This window comes from Sebastes umbrosus, chromosome 2 (assembly GCF_015220745.1).
Source record: "Sebastes umbrosus isolate fSebUmb1 chromosome 2, fSebUmb1.pri, whole genome shotgun sequence".
Taxonomy (NCBI): domain Eukaryota; kingdom Metazoa; phylum Chordata; class Actinopteri; order Perciformes; family Sebastidae; genus Sebastes; species Sebastes umbrosus.
Window position 1 is genome coordinate 10,074,675 of NC_051270.1, and position 19,636 is coordinate 10,094,310.

At 42.3% G+C, this 19,636-nt stretch overlaps 1 protein-coding gene and 1 long non-coding RNA gene across 3 annotated transcripts in view; one reads left to right on the top strand and one right to left on the bottom strand.

The window, feature by feature from the left end:
• The window catches only part of LOC119504513 (carbohydrate sulfotransferase 8-like), a 192,983-nt gene that overhangs the window by 155,909 nt on the left and 17,438 nt on the right, over positions 1–19,636 (top strand). The window lies entirely within an intron of this gene.
• On the bottom strand, positions 3,285–13,642 carry LOC119504527. Its single transcript, XR_005210582.1, has 2 exons — positions 13,439–13,642; positions 3,285–4,904 (listed from the first exon to the last, which is right to left on the bottom strand). It is a non-coding gene; the product is annotated as an uncharacterized LOC119504527 (long non-coding RNA).

Genomic DNA, 19,636 nt, shown 5'->3' on the forward strand with positions numbered 1-19,636 from the left:
CATCTTACAGCAGATGGCCTCCTTTGTGCGAGCGTGCCCGTGCATTTTGTGTGCATATTAAACAGCAACCGCATAAGAGCTGTGAAGAGAGGAGGCAAACAGAGAGATAGAAGAAAAAGATGACCACAGATAGTGAGAGGCGCCCACACAGTGGGGTTTAGCTGCCAGGTCAGGATGAGTCGCCGTTCCATCGGCTCTCTCCACACCAGTTGCTTTTGGAGTCAATCCAGCTCCGGCCGCCTCCGGTGAAAACAGAGCTGACCTTTTCCAGCACTCGGAGCTGCAGGATATGGACTCTGAAAGGGCTGTGATCCTCGTCTTGGCATCTCTCGCGCTGATCTTTATTGCTTTCTCATGTTGTGCAGCGATTCCATCACCGCAGTGCAAACAGTGTTATTTGGAATTTGTGTCCAAGCATATTTTTCTGATGCAGACATGCATGTTTCACCGAAGGGGGTCGGAGCACAAGGGGAAGCCTCCTGTATCGGTTCAGGTTTTTCACTCGCTGCCACTTCAACCGGGACGGAAGCATTCAAAAAAAAAGCTGCAGCCTGCCCTGTCATCACTCTCCACGAGTTCACCCATGTCACTCCTCCTACACGGCTCCTTCTGGCTGCTTCTGTCAGAACTCTGCCGTTGGCACACAGGGCTATGATTCTGGCGATTTAGGAATTGGAGCTTATTTTATTGCTGCACTCGCCGTGAGTTGCTCAGAACTAGCACATCAACTAAATGACTGTAATGAAAATGTGACACTGGAGACATCGGGATGGTTTCTAACGGCCCACGCGGCCCCGTCTCCCCTGAAAAGATAGTGATTCATTTTGTTCAAAAACCGCCAATATCAAAAGCTGTCCATCAACTTGGAGACGGCTTGCCAATGTTAATATTGTCCCCTTTTTCTGTCTCGCATTTCATCGACAAAGCGAAGAGAAATAAAAAAGAAGCCGATGGTGCGTTCAGTGTCTTTTGATCATGACACAGTCTGTCCAACTCTTACTCCCCAAGGGGTTTAACTCCATTTTTGTACTTGATATGAGGCCAAAACTTAGATGGATAACTTTTTCTCTAGGGTTTGCAAGACACTTAGAATACAGCAAATGAAATATCCCAATGCAGGTAAAACAGGAGCCGGTATGAAACAAATCATTAGGCCTGGGGTGAAGTCATCTCAATGAACTCATTCGCAATTATGAAGATGATCCTATTTTCTCCCGTTTTATCGCAACTTTGAAATCCCTCACTTTAGTGGCAGAGCAACTTCTGGCTGCTCTCGTTTTTTCACATTATGACCTTATCCCTGGGTACCAGAGACAGACCGTCTCTCAGGAGCCAATCTACCCTCTAATTTTAAGTTTTAAGGGAGCAAAGGAAATTGGAACTGGATGCGAAAAGCTGACAAATAAGGAGAGCGTCTCCCCACTGTGCTGTTTGTCACAGGCTGAAACATCTGAATTGAGCTCCAGTGTATACGCCGCTGTAATGAATGATGCCTCCCAGGTTTCATTTGCAATTCAGGCTAATTAGCAGATGTACAGTCGCCTTTAATATGTGCTGGCTTTAGATCGTTGGGCCTCTGTATGACAGGAGGACACCCTATGGACTGGCGCTGAACACACACTGAAGGTGAGCTGACGGCAATGCCCGTTAATTAGCTTACGTTTGGTCTCAGCAGTGAGGCCAAATGTTTCACGTCATTCAATGCCGCAGACAGGCTCACATTTGTACCAATGGGAGATACTCTGGTTTGTTAAGATGATGCTGCTGTAGCTTTTGCTGTGGGTGGATGTATAATGTGCCTTCACCGTTGACACACTGTCAAACACTCTCAGAGTGTGAAGACGAGGACAGGAGTGTTACATGGTCCCATTACAGCACAGCTGCTACAGCTTCCTCTCAAATTCCAACATATTTCTTGTAGCCATGAACTTGCAGTTTGTATATAGCTCATGTAAACCACCATTGCTGGAACGCATCTTTATGAAAAGCCATGACGCTATTTATCAAACTAAACCACAAACCTTCATTTTTTATCATATAATAAAATTCTGACGCACCTCTTTATTCCCCTTTTGGCGCACATATTTGGTTCTGACACTTCTTCGGAGATGCTACGGCGCTTCACTGCTGCTGTAGCATCTCTGAAAATGTGTAGATGGTTCACTAAAATAGAAGTTGCAACTACTAGCTCTTTGTAATTTGTTATTATAATGCAATCTTTAACAATGGCTGAAGAAAATACAAGTTTTTCTGACTATGTACAGTCACTCAGGGACCACGAGTGTTAGCGTTGAGACAGACTTATCAAAAAAAGAGTATTACAATATCAACGAAGCGTTTTAGTGATGGTGAGAAAATGTTTGGGGCCTATAGTTACATTAATATCAAATTATTAACATTTGGTGACGGGCCTGGCTCAGATACAGTTTGACAGCTGCTGTCGGTTCTGTAGGATAAACACCAGCAGGATGTGAATGAGTGTGTATACTGTATCCAACATATGCAACAAAAGAGAAAATCCTTTTGAGCGTAGTAAGACTGATAAAAAGTACTCAGACATTAATTGACCATATTATGGACACTGGTTGTTTGTTTCTAATCACTCATCATTTTTGTCACGGCATTAATTTGAGGTCAAATCTAATTGAATTGCATTTACATGACTTGTGAATTAGTAATACATTTTCTGGAGCGTGATACTGATACTGGAGCTTTTCTACCTTTACACTGGACAAACAGATAAACATCTCATCTATAATTCATAACCATGAAAGGAAAGCTCTGCCACGGAGCACAAAAGCCATTAACTTCTGATTACAGGTCATTTTTTACCACTTTCACGAAGCACATTTGTTCCCATTTGGTTTAATTTTGACGGCGTTGCATGCATCCTCGGTAAATGTTTTCATTGCAAACTTTTGATCCGGTCCACGTGTACACCAGAGAGCCACCTTGAACGTTGCAGGATATAGCATTAGGTATTCAAATGAAGCGGCTCGTGTTACATCAAAGTGCCATAACCTTCAAAATGATGGAAACACTCAATAGAAGCCACTCGTTCCATGCTGGCAGGCGGCGCAATTACCGCGCCGCGCTGCGGGGGGATGCAGGGTGCAACCTAGCACAAATAACACTTAAAACTCCCTGTCTCCTCGCTGACTGCTGCTGCAGGTTTATTTCTGCTGAACGTAATGTAAAACACTTCATGTTAACTGGGTTGGATAGAGTTCACTGGCACAAAAACTCAAAAGGTGTGAGTTTGGGATTTGGGGAGTGGGAAATTGAAGGCAATGAAAGGCAGGTTTATTTGTACAGCACCTTTCAACAGGTCAATTGTGCTTTACATAAGATATTAAAAGGCATTACGATAAGATATAAAAGAAGGAACTTTGATAATTCTCTGTGGGATCACCATTACGGGCGACCCCTTTTCACTTTACACTTTTAATGTATTGTTAATATAAAATATTGACTAGTGCAGCTATATAAAACAAGGTATGAAAAGGGATAATATTAATGGAACACCCCTGGCTTTGGCTGACCCTCTCGTTGGACAGCTGATAGAATTACTCGTCCATTTTCTGCGGAACCATTATGAAGATTAATGGCTGGTATTATAGCCATATCATACTTCATATATCTATTCTAGTTCCTTTGAATATAAAACTTGGCCATGAGGAATAACATTACCACTTTAGCTCATAATCTCACCTGATCATTGCTGCTGTCTGACAGCCGTTATTGTAACGTGGCTGCTAGTGTTCTCCATATGGAAACTGTGATTGTACAGACTGTGCTGCTCTTTCACTTTTATAAACTCCCTCCTTTCCTTGCTCGTATTAATGTAGCGCAATATTATTTTGGTGGAATGGTTAAGCGTGTCATTTATTCATTACCTGGCCAATCCCCGCCAGGCTCAACCTTGGAGCCGCCAGGCGAACCCGCAAGCCGAGGCTGTAATAAGGTTTTAAGTGTGTGTCATTAATAATGCTGCGCTGACACGACGCGGGGCTGATCTATCCCGGTATGTGGGTTTGTGGGCCGCCATCATTAGGCGGGATGGCTGGCGAGGCTGTTGACTCCCTCCTCTCTCTTCTCGGTGAGCAATCGGCTGTTTCCCTTTTAGCTTTCGGCGGCTGCGAGTCCCCTACAAGTCTGTCAATCACCTGACTGACAGCTCATCTTCCTGCTAGCCGATGTCACCCACACTCTGTTGTTCACTTAAGGCCAGCTTGCTATTAGACTGATGCACTGGACAGATTAATGGCTTAAGATGGGTAACGAGATACTTCCCGATGCACAGGCATGAAGTTCATTCTGATGTTCAAGCCCCGCTGGGACACTTCCAGCACCGTTTATTTGATCTCACAGAGAGTGAACCTAAATGCTATTAAAAAAAGTTACAAATCTAAAACCTCACTGTAAGTAATAATTATCCTTGCAGCCTTACATTTTTTTTGCTTGTGATCTTCAAAATCCAGAAATTGAAAGCAAATCTTTAACACAGTCATTAGTCAAGTTTCCATCCAAATGTATAGCACGAACTTACTTTCATATACTACTAATTAGTTTTTCCAAATACATGTTGAAGGTAATGTAATGGCTGCAACTTTTTCATATTCATGAAGTTTACTGATACTGTACAAAAGTTGTCAGGTGGTGGTAAAGATGAATGATGGGCATACAGGATTTTGACAGACAAGTTTGCAGGTTTGCGTCCTGCTTTTGGTTAGGTTCTGACTATTTAAAGGAACAGTGTGTAGCATTTAGTGGGATCTATGACAGAAATGAAATTTAATATTAATGAATATGTTTTCTTTAGTGTATAATCACATGAAAATAACAATCGTTATGTTTTTGTTACCGTAACAATGTGCCGTTTGTATCTACATAGGGAGCGGGTCCTCTACAGTAGCCCAGAACGGACAAACCAAACACTTGGTTTGGGCCGGAGTCAATAACATTACTCACTCTGGAGTTGACCCCCGTCACTCCACTCAGCTGCCGGGAAACAAAACACTTGAGAAGCTGCATCATTTATTTCTGCACAAACTGAAATTTCCACTGTACATTCTCTTGATATTCTCAAAGCTAAACTAAGTCTGTATTCTACATTCATCCGTACACTCTCTTTTGCACCGCTAGATCCGACACACTGCACCTTTGCATAACACTTTGGTTAAGGTTAGGGAAAGGGATAAAACAATAAAATGCAATACAATTTCTCTCAAAATCTTTTTGCTGTTACAAATTAATAGTATGTAAAAATTAATTTCTAGAAGATAGGGTTGCAATATCACAGATGTGTTCCTGGTAGATACTTGGAAGCTATTCTTTAAAGGTCCAGTGTGTAGGATCTGGCAATATCTAGCGGTGAAGTGATGAGATTGTAACCAACTAAAGTCTCTCCCGTGTGCCAAGTGCGTTGGAGAGCTGCGGTGGCCAACATGAAATCGCAACTGGCCATCTCTAGAGCCAGTAGCTTCAGAGCCGGTGCTCAGTGTGTGGGTACGTGGGAAGTTGAGTGGTGAAGCAAGAGAGAGAGTGGCGGGGACAGGAGCGAGTAACATTATCGACTCCGGGCCAAGCAGGTTAAGTTTGGTTTGGTTTGTCCATTCTGGGCTACTGTAGAAACATCATGCAATATAATATGTAGATATAAACAGCTCATTCTAAGGTGATGAAAACACAACAATTCTAATTTTCAGGTGATTAAACACTAAAGAAAACAAACTTATTAATATTATAATCCATTTCTTCTTACACACTGGTCCTTTAAATGTCAAACATGAGAGCATTTAAGTAAAAAATACAAAACAGAGGAGGATAAAGCATAAGCATGGGGATAAACAGGTATAACTGATACCAGATCAGCATGTGGTTAGCAGCTATTCTATGAAATGAATGACTGACCTCAGTTCATGAATAATTATAGTGTGTGTGCAGCTTGGGAGAGCGTCTCATCTCTACCCACTTCTTTTTATTTCATTGCATTGTCATATTTGGGTCACATATTGTTCTGCTGCGCTCCACTGGTATTCTGTTTCTGTTTCTTGTGCTTCTGTGCCTTTTTGTTTCTCTCCTTCTCCCCTTTCTTATTATCTGTTTCTTTCACTGCGCCCCTTGGTGACATTCTTTCTCCGCCTCTCTCTCACTCTGCTCTCAATATCTTTTCTGTCTCTTCTTTTTTCTTCTTGTGTTTACACCCCACGCCCCACGTACAGCCCACCAGGGTTTCTGTTCTGGCTGTCGACGTCGCACAAACTGAAGAACTGGTACATTTGTTACAAGTCCATTGTTAGCCACTGAGCAAGGCTCTGAGTTCAAAGTGGGCCCCATTCAATAACACAGATCTCCCAAAGAGCCGGCGCTCTCGCAACGCACCGCCGGCTAAAACTCCCGCTCGGCCGGGGCGCCCTCATCAGTCGAACCTGCTTTTCATGCAACATCAGAGCTGTCAGTCGATCGACCCGCCGAGGGTAGAAACCGGCCAAGTTCTGCAACACGGTCTCACAGCACAACACACTACAAAACAAGGCAATAAGACGGTGCTATAAAGGAAGCAGCCACAGCGGGGGGAAAAGGAATAGCTACTTTCACTTTTCCATTGTAGGCATTTCACTGATGCTGCAAGTGCAATGATAAAATAAGCTTAAAGTTTTAGGTCAGCAACATCAAACAGCCAGCAGGCACAATAACAGTGTTGGGGGAAGCTACATAGTTTTAACCTAAGATGACTGGGCATGGAGCTGAAGAGTACACTTTCTGCAACACACAGTAATGCAAACTGAAGCTCAGCTGCCAACGGAGCTGCAGTCCTCTACTGTTCACCAGCAAATAAGCTCCTCTAGAGCTGAAAGAAAACGTCATCCTCAAAACAGTCCACCGTTCTGTATCATCAGTCTTTAATATATAATACATTACAAAAGTTATTTTGCGATGAAGTGCTGGTATTTGGATTTTTTTGCCAAACCTCAACTTTATTACTACTTCATAAGATGATTTTATTTTTTCGAACGTTTTTGTTTTAAATGTACATAAATGGACAATAACAGTAAGACAGTGATAGCAACTGCAGGACGGTGAGTAATCTCCCTGTGTAAATGTGCTGTGAAGTAAGCAGCACTTGATTAAAACTATTTATGTATAAATATCATATTTATAGTAGGAAATGCACAATCTAACTACACCTGATCTACGTTCTCTATTTGTAATGAATCATCAAATAGGTTGACTAAACTAAGCCACAGTTAAAAGGGGGGGAATCACCAGAGGCCCCACAACACGATATCATCACAATATTTAAGTCGCGACACGATCTTATTGCGATCTTAAACATTTTGGGATATTTGGAGTATTGCGATAATATATTGTAATTTATTACCTACCTTTCAACTGCAAATTATGCAGTTTGTCGACATCTGTTTTAGCTAATAAGATACAGTTTTTACTATGTTCATCTCAGAGTTTTCACTCACATATCATGAGGTCAGAGGTCAAGGGACCCCTTTCAAAACGGTCATGCCAGTTTTTCCGTGCCAAAATTTAGTGTAGCTTTGGAGTGTTATTTAACGTTCTTCCTGACAAGCTAACATGACATGGTTGGTGCCAATCGATGCCTTAGGTTTTTTTAGTTTCATATGATACCAGTCTAGCTTTAAGACTGAGCCCGCTACAACCTCTGAAAGACAGAATGGCGGCCAAATTGATAAGAGGTTAATAGTTTATATAACAAAAGATCGATACTTGACGTCTGTGTATTGATACATATTGCCACGCAAAATATCGCGATAACATGCTGTATCAATTTTTTCCCCCGCCCTTAACAGTTAACACAACACACTGTCACCACTACTACTGAAGCAATCTAAACAGCATATAAACATGTTAACATGTGATCATGCGAATTACAGTTAATTGTAAGTTTTAACATTCCTCCTCTAACTCAAGTTTGCTCTTCTTTATATTTGAATACCAAAGTTTCTATTAGTTTCTAAATCTCTAATCAATTCCAAGTTCTGAGATATTCAAGAGATTGTTTTTGTAGTTGGCTGCTCCACCTCCCTCTTCTTCTACACCTCCTACATAAAAAATCTAGACTTCACTGAAAGCAAATGAATGAATCAGACTTGGAAGACCGCATTTGACTGGTATAGTGTTACAACCTGTGCAAACTGAAAGCAGTCAGACCCACTTCTCTCTCTTCCACTTCAAACACTTGGATAAGAAGTGCTACAATCATTTTCCATCTAGATTCTTTTGTGCTTCATTTTTATCTTTTGTTTCTGCTGCTCTTGAGGTATCAATCTCAGTTCATGTATTCTTTCGAAAAAACAATGTGCAAATAATAAAACTAAATGGAAAAAAAAATGTTAAGCTGATGGTTTGAATTCACTAAAATCGACCCCAAACTCTTTTTGCTTCCATCTTCTGTCACTCTCATTAACTTTGGATGTGCCGGGGGTTTAGGGAAATGTGGCACACACATAATGTGAGGTGTTTATTCAGGGGGGAACAGAGGACGATTGTTCTAAGAGCCACTGAGCATCTGAAAGATGTAAACAATTACTCATTACTTATTCCTTATTGAAAAGGCAGTTACATTGCTTTACTCTACAATTACTTAACAACACAACCTATGAATAAATAAAACCCTGGTGAATAGTAAGGGTGGGAATCACCAGCGGCCTCACGATACAATATTCTTTTTGTGATTTTAATCCTCTTGCGATATGCTGAGTATTACAATAAGATATATTACGATTTATTATCTTTTTTCAACAGCAAATTATGCAGATGTTTGTCAACATCTGTTTTATTTAATGAGATACAGTTTTCACTCTGCTCATCTCAGAGTTTTCATTCACATATCTTGAGGTCAGAGGTCAAAGGACCCCTTTGAAAATGGCCATGCCAGTTTTTCCAGATCTAAAGATCGATACTTGACGTCTGTCTATCGATACAATATTGCCACGCAAAATACTGCTCTATCGATTTTTCCCCCCATCCCTAGTAAATAAGACAACTTTGGAGTTATCAGAAGGAATGTAATTACCCAGTTTAAACTGTAATCCTTTATTCTACTTGTTACTGAAAATAGTAATCCCATCACCACTAGTGCTGGGTTGGGCTGAGGCTGTGTGTTACAGATGGCCAGAGAGGACTTTCCCCTCAGGTGGACACAGCTGACAGAAGGCTGCTGGCATGAAACTCTCTCACTCCATTTCAGCTATGCTCTTTCTGCCATTTTTTTCCTCTCTTTCAGTCACAATCTCTCTTTATTCTCTCGCTCACTCTTTGTTTACATCACTCTGTCTCTGTCCCTTTTTCTATTACATCTCCGGCTTACCTCCTTCCCCTCTTTTCCTTATTCCCCTGTTGTCACTCAAGCGTTTTTTGGGGTTTCTTACCATCACATCTGTCTCTCTTTCTCTCTCAATATATTGGTTTGTATTTCCCTCCGCTCCCCCCCTCTCTCGCTTTGCTTTCCTCCTGTCTTTCTCTCATCTGATTTCACTCTTCTTTTTTGCCTCTTTGACCAGATATATGTTTGCCCTTCCACCCTCATTCACACATGCGCACGCGCACACACACACGCACACACACACACACACACACACACACACACACACACACACACACACACACGCACCGATGCACACATCCCCTTCTCCCTCTCTGTCCATCTTATCTGGATCTCTACCAACCCGGCAGTTCTGGCCCGCTGCCTGCCCTCCTCTGGGGAACACAGCTGAGCGGAGAGAAAAGAGGGGCGACGCCTGAAGCCCAGACTCCTTAGCCTTATCATATACACACACACATACCCACACACTGTAATATGCTCAACCCACCAGATGTATGTATGGAGTTATAAATGAGCACTAGGGTCCTTGCAACTTCACTACAATGCAATTCTCATGGCTACATTTCCTGATGTATCACAGTATTCACAGCAGTTTGAACTGCATTGTTAGTATTTTCTACTGGAGCTTTTGATTGAACACAACTGGAACGATTTCAACAACCTGGCCTTGCAGAAGTTTCCAGGTGTATAGCTACCTTCTAAAAGGTGACATGTTTTAGTGAATGAAGTGCTGCTTGGCAGATCGCTTGCAGACAAATTCAGAGAGACTTTGACTCACACTGGCTGACAAGCAAGGCGGCATGAAAAAGTTTTCACATTCTCTACCTGCAAATGAAGAGAGACTACAAGTATTTGCAAATGAACACATCTTGTTGTGACAGAGCCCGTCATTGGACAATGCTTTCCTTATTTCATGGGGAGAAAAAAAAAGTTACTCAGGCTTTGTTCGAAATTGCATACTAACATACAATTCATACTAAGTATGATGTAAAATAGAGTACGCAGTGAATTCCAAATGCATAGTATGTGGATTTTGTGTACACGAGAGATGCCCAGATGTGAATTTCTGAGTATCAGATGTGAGCTTACTGGACATACTGAACTGCCCCAAAATGCATTGCAACTGTCCAAAGGTGGACTGCGAGGCAGTCGTTTAAATAATCAACCGTTGGGTGAAAATAATTATGAATGATGGCGGGCGATGTTAAAAGTTCTCTATACGATATCCAGAGCATTAATGTAGCAGCAAACAATTATTTGCTATGTAAAGATATAGTGGAGTAATGTCTACCTGAGCAGAGAATGAAGTCTCTCTCCCTCTGTGTGTTGTGATCTGAGCTTCTCTGTGCTTTGTTGACATAGCCGGGCCGGCCATGCGTGCCTTTTAGTGCATGTTAGTGCATGTGAGCATGTGGCTAGCTCACGGCCTCTGCTTTGCACTTCTCTCATATAGCGGTTACACCTAATAACGCCGTCCCGACCGGCGGCATCATCACAGAAGCGTAGCGCCCACCCTCCGGTTCCCCCTCAGGATAACACTGTTAGCACTGTCAACACTGTTGTTGTTGTTTGCACTGTGGGAAAGAAATATGTAATTTGGTACGAATCATGGGGAGAAGGTTGGTCCGCTTCCAAATAATGAATTGCTTGCTCCTTGTTAGGAAGGAGGGTTTTTTGAACACGCAAAAACATGAAAGTTGTCTACAGCAAAGCATACAATTCAATATATATATATATATATATATATAGTGTATATACAGCTGATGAAGTTTATAATATAACTGAATAATAATGAATATTTATTTTGATTTTAATGGAGCTTCTCTATCAAAGAAATGTATATTGTTCCTACAATTAGCTCTAAATTATAAGGTTCTTTCTGGGGAACGTCCAAGGATATATAGGACCATTATTAGAAAATTACGAACCCATAAAACGAAGCATTACTGCTTTGGGTTCAGAAAATGGACCAGGAAATAATCATTTTCCATCATGTAAATGTGGAATTGCAATGAACCAGGTATAAAAACACACAGACATGCATTGCCATCCTCCCGCAGCCCAGCCAATGATGTCTTTTTTATCAGTTTGAATGGTCTTAATGGAGGCTTTGTTACTGCTTATCAAACTCACAGTGCTTAACAAGGCATTACCACGGCTACAACAATCACGGCACAAAATCTGCCCTCTATCAGAAGCCTGCAGGGCAAACACTAGGCTCAAGTGTGTACTCAAATACGTACGCATATATACACACACACACAATATACACGCGCACCTGTTCGTAAAGCACACACGCTACTCACACACGCCAGCAGCAGCAGCAGCAGCAGTGGGCGGTCCCCGGCGAGGCAGAAACACACTAATGGATAATGACAGGGTTTGACAGCAGGAGAGTGAGCTGAGTCACTCGGAGCGCGCAGGCAATGAATAAAAGAACGGGAGTGCTGTCTGAATATCCCTCACTGACTGGATTTCCTTTGATACCATACTATTCCTGCCAGTCTCCCTTGGTAATCCTGCTCATTACACTGCGCTGTCCCTCTACTGTGAGACTGGCAGCAGCAGCCGGCATGAGAGCAGAACAGGAGGGACACAAAGTCGTCCTCGCTGACTATCTGACACCAGAGATAGGCTTTAACCAGCAGCCCTACTGTCTTGTCTTTGTCTTGATGATTACTTGAGCATTCAGCTTCAACTGTGAACCTCTCTTTGGCCGACACGCGAACACGAGCTCTGATAAATGAACACGTCTCAGCGTCTCTTCAACATGGCAGCCTCTATTGTCCAAGTTGTACGGAAAAGCTCCAGTGCTGCTGATGTATGTCATGTTTTTGTTGAAGGATGTGTTTTTTTTTTTCCCCCCTCAGACTCGTGCAGTTTTGCTAATAAGACTCACAGTTTTCAGAATTTGAAGCCGTGAGTTTGTTCTGTGAAAAGAAGTCATTAAAAAGTTCTGTGAAACCTGCCAGTCATATCATCATACCGCTTTGTGATTTTAGTCAGTGCCGTTTGACAGGCGACGAAAAATGAAAAAAATGAATCACTTCTTGCATCAGCTGATAACAGGAAGATTGGCTCTCTGAAACACATCACTGTGGAAGCTGCCAGTCATATCATCCTATTGTCTTTGGATGCATCTGCCCCACTGAGTTAGGCAGTGTTAAAGCCCCGGCTCTGGCCAGCATTGGCTTGTTGTTCACAAGACCACGGTTTGGCCAAACTCATCATTTGTATTGCTCCAGTCTGTTCTGCCAGAGCCTCAGACACAAACAGCTCTGACAAAAGGCCAGATGTCTAGTTTGTCTGATTAACCCACCACTTCTTTAGCTAGACAACTTGTGAAATCTATTCCAGGAAACTCAGACTTGCATTTTTTTTTTCGCCCCGCACATTCCTATCGGACGCGTTAAATGTTGAGCTCTCTCCGTCAGTGTCACATTGACACGTAAATGCTATTGCAATTATTCTGCACCTTCCCTGCTCGCTGTCAAATTACCGGCGCTGGGAGCGGAGCAGGGCTCTCACTGCACCTCTCTGGCATTTTCCCTGACAGGGAGAAGAAAGGAGCCTGAGATAGCAGAACTGGGGAGGGCTCGGGGCTCAATGAGCACTTTAAATGCTGAAGCCAGGTAATCAGACAGACTCAGTGAGACCAGAGAGAGAACTGTGGGATCGAAGACTTTTTTTTGCCACGGATGGTTTTCAGCTGATTTTCCAGGCAAGACTAGTTTATGAATACCTGACCATGTGCTTCACCAAAAAAAAAAACACTTGCAAATTGAATTCATGCTCCCTTATGAACAGGTGCTGTTTTGTTTTGTTTAGCTTTTTTACACAGCAGGCAGCAATAAGCTTATAGGATTAGATAGCATGTGAACAGAGGGCTGCTAATTTGGATCCCTGGACTGGCAAAACAATTCAGAGTTTAGAGTGCAAAAAAGAAACACTGGGGGAATTATTAGCAGAAATGGAATATAATATTCATAGCTATGTTTTCTTTAGTGTATAATCACCTGAAACTAAGAATCGTTGTGTTTTCATTAGCTTAAAATGAGCCTTTCATATCTACACTCTCTTCACGGAGTCCACCATGTTGCTCCCCAATGTTTCTACCGTAGCCCGGAACGGAAAAACCAAACACTGGCTCTAGAGAGAGACTTTCATGTTTTTACGTTATGCCTAGTTCACACTACACGACTTAAGCCCTGATTTTATGCTACCCAACAGTTTTTGGAGCTCCCAGACAAAAGCCCCAGAGTAGAGGCAAATTGGCGTTGGCTCGCCGCTCGCACATCGGCACTCAAACATCATGTGTGAACTGCTCAAAGACGTGAGCCGAGAGGCTGACCGACGCTCGCTGATGCCGCGCAGACACTGTCAGGGATTTCGGCCACGAGGTGCAACCAATGAGAGGCGTGAGATGCGGGTTGAGGGGAAACCTCAGGGATGAGGGTCGCCTGTAACAATAGGAACTTACTGTATGTGTTGCATTTTCAACACGGAGCAAAGACGTTGTTGCATCTAGAGGAATAAATAGTAAAAAAGAGCGTGGAAACAGGCTATTTTGTGAACAAGTGCCAACAACAACAACATCAGCAATGTGTCTCGCATATGGGATCACGTTATTTACCGTGTATTTCTCACGTGTCTTTTCGTGACAAAGCATAGTTTGGAGACCTCATCGGGGATTCCTCCCGGTGAAAGATCTTGTAGTGTGTGACCTCCTGTCGCCGGTCAGTCATATAGTGTGAAAACCATAACGACTTAAAGACTCCCGATTACAAGACAGCAAGTTGTGTGTGTGAAAAGTACTACAGTCTGATGATTTTGAAAGTCGTGTAGTGTGAACTTGGCTTTACCTGAAGGCCACCGTAGTTCTCCGACATGCTTGAGAAACTGCGGTAACGTGCGCCGCAGAGTGCAAAACCGTGGAACCGCCAGCTGCCGTCTTACTTACGTTTGCTTCTACAGTAGTGTTATTATGGTTAGGACGGCCTCCTTGTTACCGTGTTACCACGATTTTGCACTTGGCGGCTCACGTTATCGCAGTCTTGGAAGAGGAGGAGTGAGTAGAGGGATATTCAGTTGGTTGCAATCTGCAACCACATCACAAGATGATGCCAAATCCTACACACTGCACCTTTAAAAGTGTGAGATTTTGCAGAATTTAGATGCAGACTTGTTTTGGTCATATTTGTGGTCAGTATCTGCCCCGGCATTGTTGCATTTATTCAGGTGCAGGTTGGTTATGTTTTCCCCCACAATAATCAGCACAGCAATGGGCTGGCAGTCAGCAGCATGTAAGCTACAGCAAAAACAAACTGTGCTGCTTAAATGACATCTCAGCTCTTGGGACCTTGGGGCAACAGCCACCTGACATGTGTAAGAGTTATTTCAGGCATAAGGGAGTGTCAGTCAGCGTGACAGCCCTTTGCAGAAATCAGACACACGCACAAACACACAAACACCCCCCCAAACACACACACACACACCTCTCATTAGCACAGAGCTGTAGAAGGGGTTGAGTAAGTGCTGCTGTGTTCAGATGTTCACACACACTTCACTGCCTGTCAGAGCCCAAACCACACAGAGCACTGTGGGACGGGAAAACTTCCTCTGAGGAGGAAACTTTTGCCGTCATTATTTCCAGCGTTATTACCGTGCAGAGCTGAAGAGCGGGAGAAACCCGCCGCAGTCACAGGAGTTGTAATGGCACAGATTTTGTAGGCATGCTGTTGTGTTTATTGTTCGGTGCTATTTTTATTGTTGCGCTGGTTATCAAGAATGTAGCTGGGGAGCGACGCAGAGTGCACCGACGGAGGAGAGAGGAAATTATAGGTTGGAAACTGGAGGCCAGAGGTGATGCGCTGGAGAAGAGCAGAGTGGAGGGGAGAGAAGAGATAAGACACTTAGTGGAGGATGGAATAAAAGAGCAGCATCTGGAGGAGGGGAAGAGTGATAATGGAGGGAATGTAGAGGAAAACAGAGGTGAGACCAGAGGCGAGTAAGGAGGAAACAGGAAAGTGCTCAAGGCTAATCAGGGGTTGCTGTGAAGGCCTGGAATGGTCTTGTTTGTGGGGCAGTTGGAGCCAGAGGTGAGCTAGCAGGCACGTTAAGAATGCACAGCACGTCAAGTCCGCTGACAGACAGATAAGACTGCTTGGAGGAGTGAAGGTAGGTCCCGTTCTTCCAAACTCATAGGGTTTTTCTTATTACTCAATTTTGTGTCTCCTCGCTCCTCTGGCTTGTGACCTGGAAATCGATCTCAGTGCTCCATCTTGAAGGACGTCGCAATTCCTAAAATGGATCTTGAGAAGCGAGGAGGCTTAGCGGAGGAGTTATAAGCGAGGATATACCAGTGTGTCCTTTGCTGAGGTCTTTGTTATGGCAACTGTGACATATAAAAGAGGCACTACACACAGCTGGAATATACAAACCATGGCGGGAGCAGGACTCACAAGTTGTATTAGTTATTTAAGAGGATCAATTATGCGTAATCTGATCAAACTTTCTGCCCTGCACCGTTTGTTAATATTACTCATGTTTTTATCATTGAATGTCGGCTACACTCAATTCAACTGCTATAATCGTGACATGATTTTATAAGTGCAAACAGTCGCCAATGTCAAATAAGAACATCCTCTTGCATTCAGCACTAATTTGCTGTATTTCATGTTGTCATAGTAGTCAAATGGCCTTTGATTAGTCTGCAAATGTCATTCCAAAAGAGAGAGAAAAAAATACTAGATGGACACAAGTGTGTTTGTGTGTATATAATATATGTCATATGTTTTCAGGTTTTAGCGGGCTCAGTTTTAAATCTAAAGTGAAGATACTGGCATCATATGAAACAAGAAAAACCTAAGGAATCTATTGGTACCATGTCATATTAACTTGTCACAAAGGAGGCTAAATAAAAAACACTCAACTATGCAGTTACGCTAAACTTTGGTGAGGAAAAACTGTCATGACCATTTTCAAAAGAGGTCCCTTGACCTCTGACCTCAAGATATGTGAATGAAAATGGGTTCTATTTGTGCCCACGAGTCTCCCCTTTACAGACATGCCCACTTGGGGGCATGTCTGTAAAGCATGTCTGTCTTGGGGCAAGTCATAGTCAAGTCAGCACACTGACACACTGACAGCTGTTGTTGCCTGTTGGGCTTGGGTTTGCCATGTTATGATTTGAGCATATTTTATGGTAAACGCAGTAACTGTGAGGGTTTCTGGACAATATTTGTAATTAATGTGTTGTTAATTGATTTCCAATAATAAATATATAAAACATTTGCATAAAGCAAACATATTTGCTATATGTTATAGCTTTTGCTAATATACAAATATACAGTACATACAGTATATATATACTATATATATATATAGTATATATATATTTTATAGATTGACAGCCCTACTATACATAAAAATAAATTAAATAAAAATTTATGACATCTTTGCATCCCTGTCATATGCATCGTTGTGAATTGAATTAAAAGTAAATATATAAGTTTTCATGAACACTGTTGTGCTCATCTGACAGAGATCATAAAGTACAGCGGTATAACAAAACAACAGACAGCTGATGCAGCTGTTCCCCAAGTCATATTTAACTGACGTTGCTTTAAAATGACGGATCCGAAGCAAGGATGTCTCATTTGTTAAATGCCCGTTGCCTCGACTCCTCGACTCCTTTCTCCTCGCGTCTCTTCCTTCGCCTCCTCCACTCACATCTCCTGTCGGCGGGACTAAGAACGCGAGGAGAGTAGGCGAGGAAAGGAATAATGTACGTTTGCTTCTGACAGCTCATCAATCTGAGCTATTTACACGTCAGTGTTTCACGCAACCGCAATCATCTGTTTCTCGGAGCTGGATTAGAGGGTTCTATGTCATTTTTATTAGCACCATGTGTGTAATCCCAGAGGATTGTTCATACAGGATTAAGGAACCTTGTGATTTCACTCTCACTACACAAGCACAGCCACTAAAATAAAACACTAAAAATTCATTGCTAAACCACAGGGGAGACGCTGCAGCTTAATATCACAGAGATTCTTCAGTTTCTCTTAACTGTCAATCTGCTCTATATCACACATTACATGTCAATCACAACTCCAGAATTACATAGTTCACTTTCTGAACTAGTGTCGACAGATAAAACTTGTACTGGGTCGCAATTCTGTGCGTCTCTATATAGTTAAAATGATATGACTGGTCATAATGAAACTAATCTAGTTCAAATAGAGCTTAATCCCCGATAGCAAAGAACTAATATTGGCCAGGATGGTTCAGTGATTTTTTTAAATCTGCAGAGATTCTCAGAAACTTTAATTGGTGTGAATCGACTTTCTCCTTAAATCACTACTATATTTTATTGAAGGCTTGACTTATTTCTCTTTCATCGTCTTCCTTTACTCAACCAGAACTCTATCTTCCTCCTTTCAGTAGCAGTTTGATATCTATAAAAGTTTTAAATATCTTTTTTGCTGCAAAAATTCTACATTTTCAGATAGTGATGTACGTTGTCCTTATATGACTGTGTCCAAGAAACAATAATAGCCTCAATTACTGCCTAACAGGTTTCATGAAATACAAGCTCATGAGTAGTATTGATTGATTGCATTTGGTTCATGAGATGGACTGACGTAAACTGCAGGCAGAGGGTGAACGCTGATGCTTTGGTATTCAGACGAGGTCCCTGTGCTTTACTCACATGTCTGGACTCATCAGTTTCTGCTGTAATCAGTAGCGCTCTGACAGGAAAACAAGGGGTGTGCAGGAGAACGTGAAGCTAACTCAAACGAGAGGCCAGGGTAAACAGTGACGGGGCCAATTCCAGTTCCCAATCTCACTGCAAATAGAGGTGATCAGGGGAGCACAGAGGCTTAACGAAGACACAGCAGCATCTGATCACAGCACCTCCGCGCGCCGCCAGTGTACCAACAGGTCACAATCAAAGGATTTGGCACTGACTTTAATCTCGAAGAAATGAAAAATTGGGGAAAAAAAGAGCTCATCAAACAACTCATTTATCTCTCACAAAGCCAGTGTACAAAGCCTTACATGGCTTTGTGAAAAGAATTTTTAAAAAAGAATTAAAAAATACAGCACTATGACTGTAATTATTTTATTTTTTTGAAGGAAACGGTCAAATAAAAAGCCAATAAAAGCCATAAGGTCGTTCTCGAATCAAAGGCAAAATGTTGGATAATTAAATTTGTAGTTTTCCTACCCTTTCTAGCCATGCACATTGGTGTCTTTTCACTCGCTATTGCTGTTAGAAAATCATATGATCTCTTTTGAGATAACACTAATTCAAACAGATATGGTATTATTTAATTTTATTATTTGTTTTTTAGTTTCTATTCATGTAAATGTAGGACTTTAATTGAGCATCAGCAGCTGTCCATGTCCCAACAGTGTAAGGAGTCACCACCATCCTCACCAAACCAGCTGAATAAGCAAGTTTTCAAACATTTAGGAGATGTCGTCTGCGGCGTATTTATTCATTTTGAATGTAACGTGTGGTGTGGATAAGGGGAATAAAGCTTTTGCTGAAGCAGGCCATCCTATACATGATTGTCCCGTATCAGCAGGAGGGAGGGAAGGAGAGTACTGTAGAGCGGAGCAGTCAGTCAGTCACAATTGTGTGTGCTTTCCATGTTAGGGCAGTTTAAAGCAAATAGGAGTGGGGAGCGTAATCAGGGGGACACCTTTATGTGATTTTTTGTTTCTGTTTGTGATACTAAATTTAGAGAAAAAGCAAATGATTGACTGGATGACAGTTTGGTAGTGCAGGAGGAGGATGTGTGGCTGCACCGGCTCTTTATTCATAGATGATTGAAAGTTGTTGTTGACAGCCCGTGTTGATGTCGATGGTGTGTTGGTTGTAAATGAGGTCACTGTTTGAGGTGATGCCAGGATATGGAGGGTGGAAAAATGGTTTCTGACAACAGAGTTAATGAGGACTCCAAGAATGGGCGTAAATACTTACAGTCATCTGAACACTTTGGATAGAAGAGTAGACGGAGGACACAGCCCTGCATGTGCTGGTGTTGGTGATGACAGTGGGTGATGAGTGTGTTGTCAATACTTACTGTGCCTTTGTCTGTCGCTTAAACCTATAATTATTGACTTAGAACAGAGCTGAAATCAATGAAGCATAGTCTGGCGTGGTTACTGTGACTGACTAGGTTCTACAGGAGTGAATGCGCAAGTTAAGTCAGACGGACACTTTGAGTTACAAAGTGGCAGGAGTTATTTCGGGCGCCC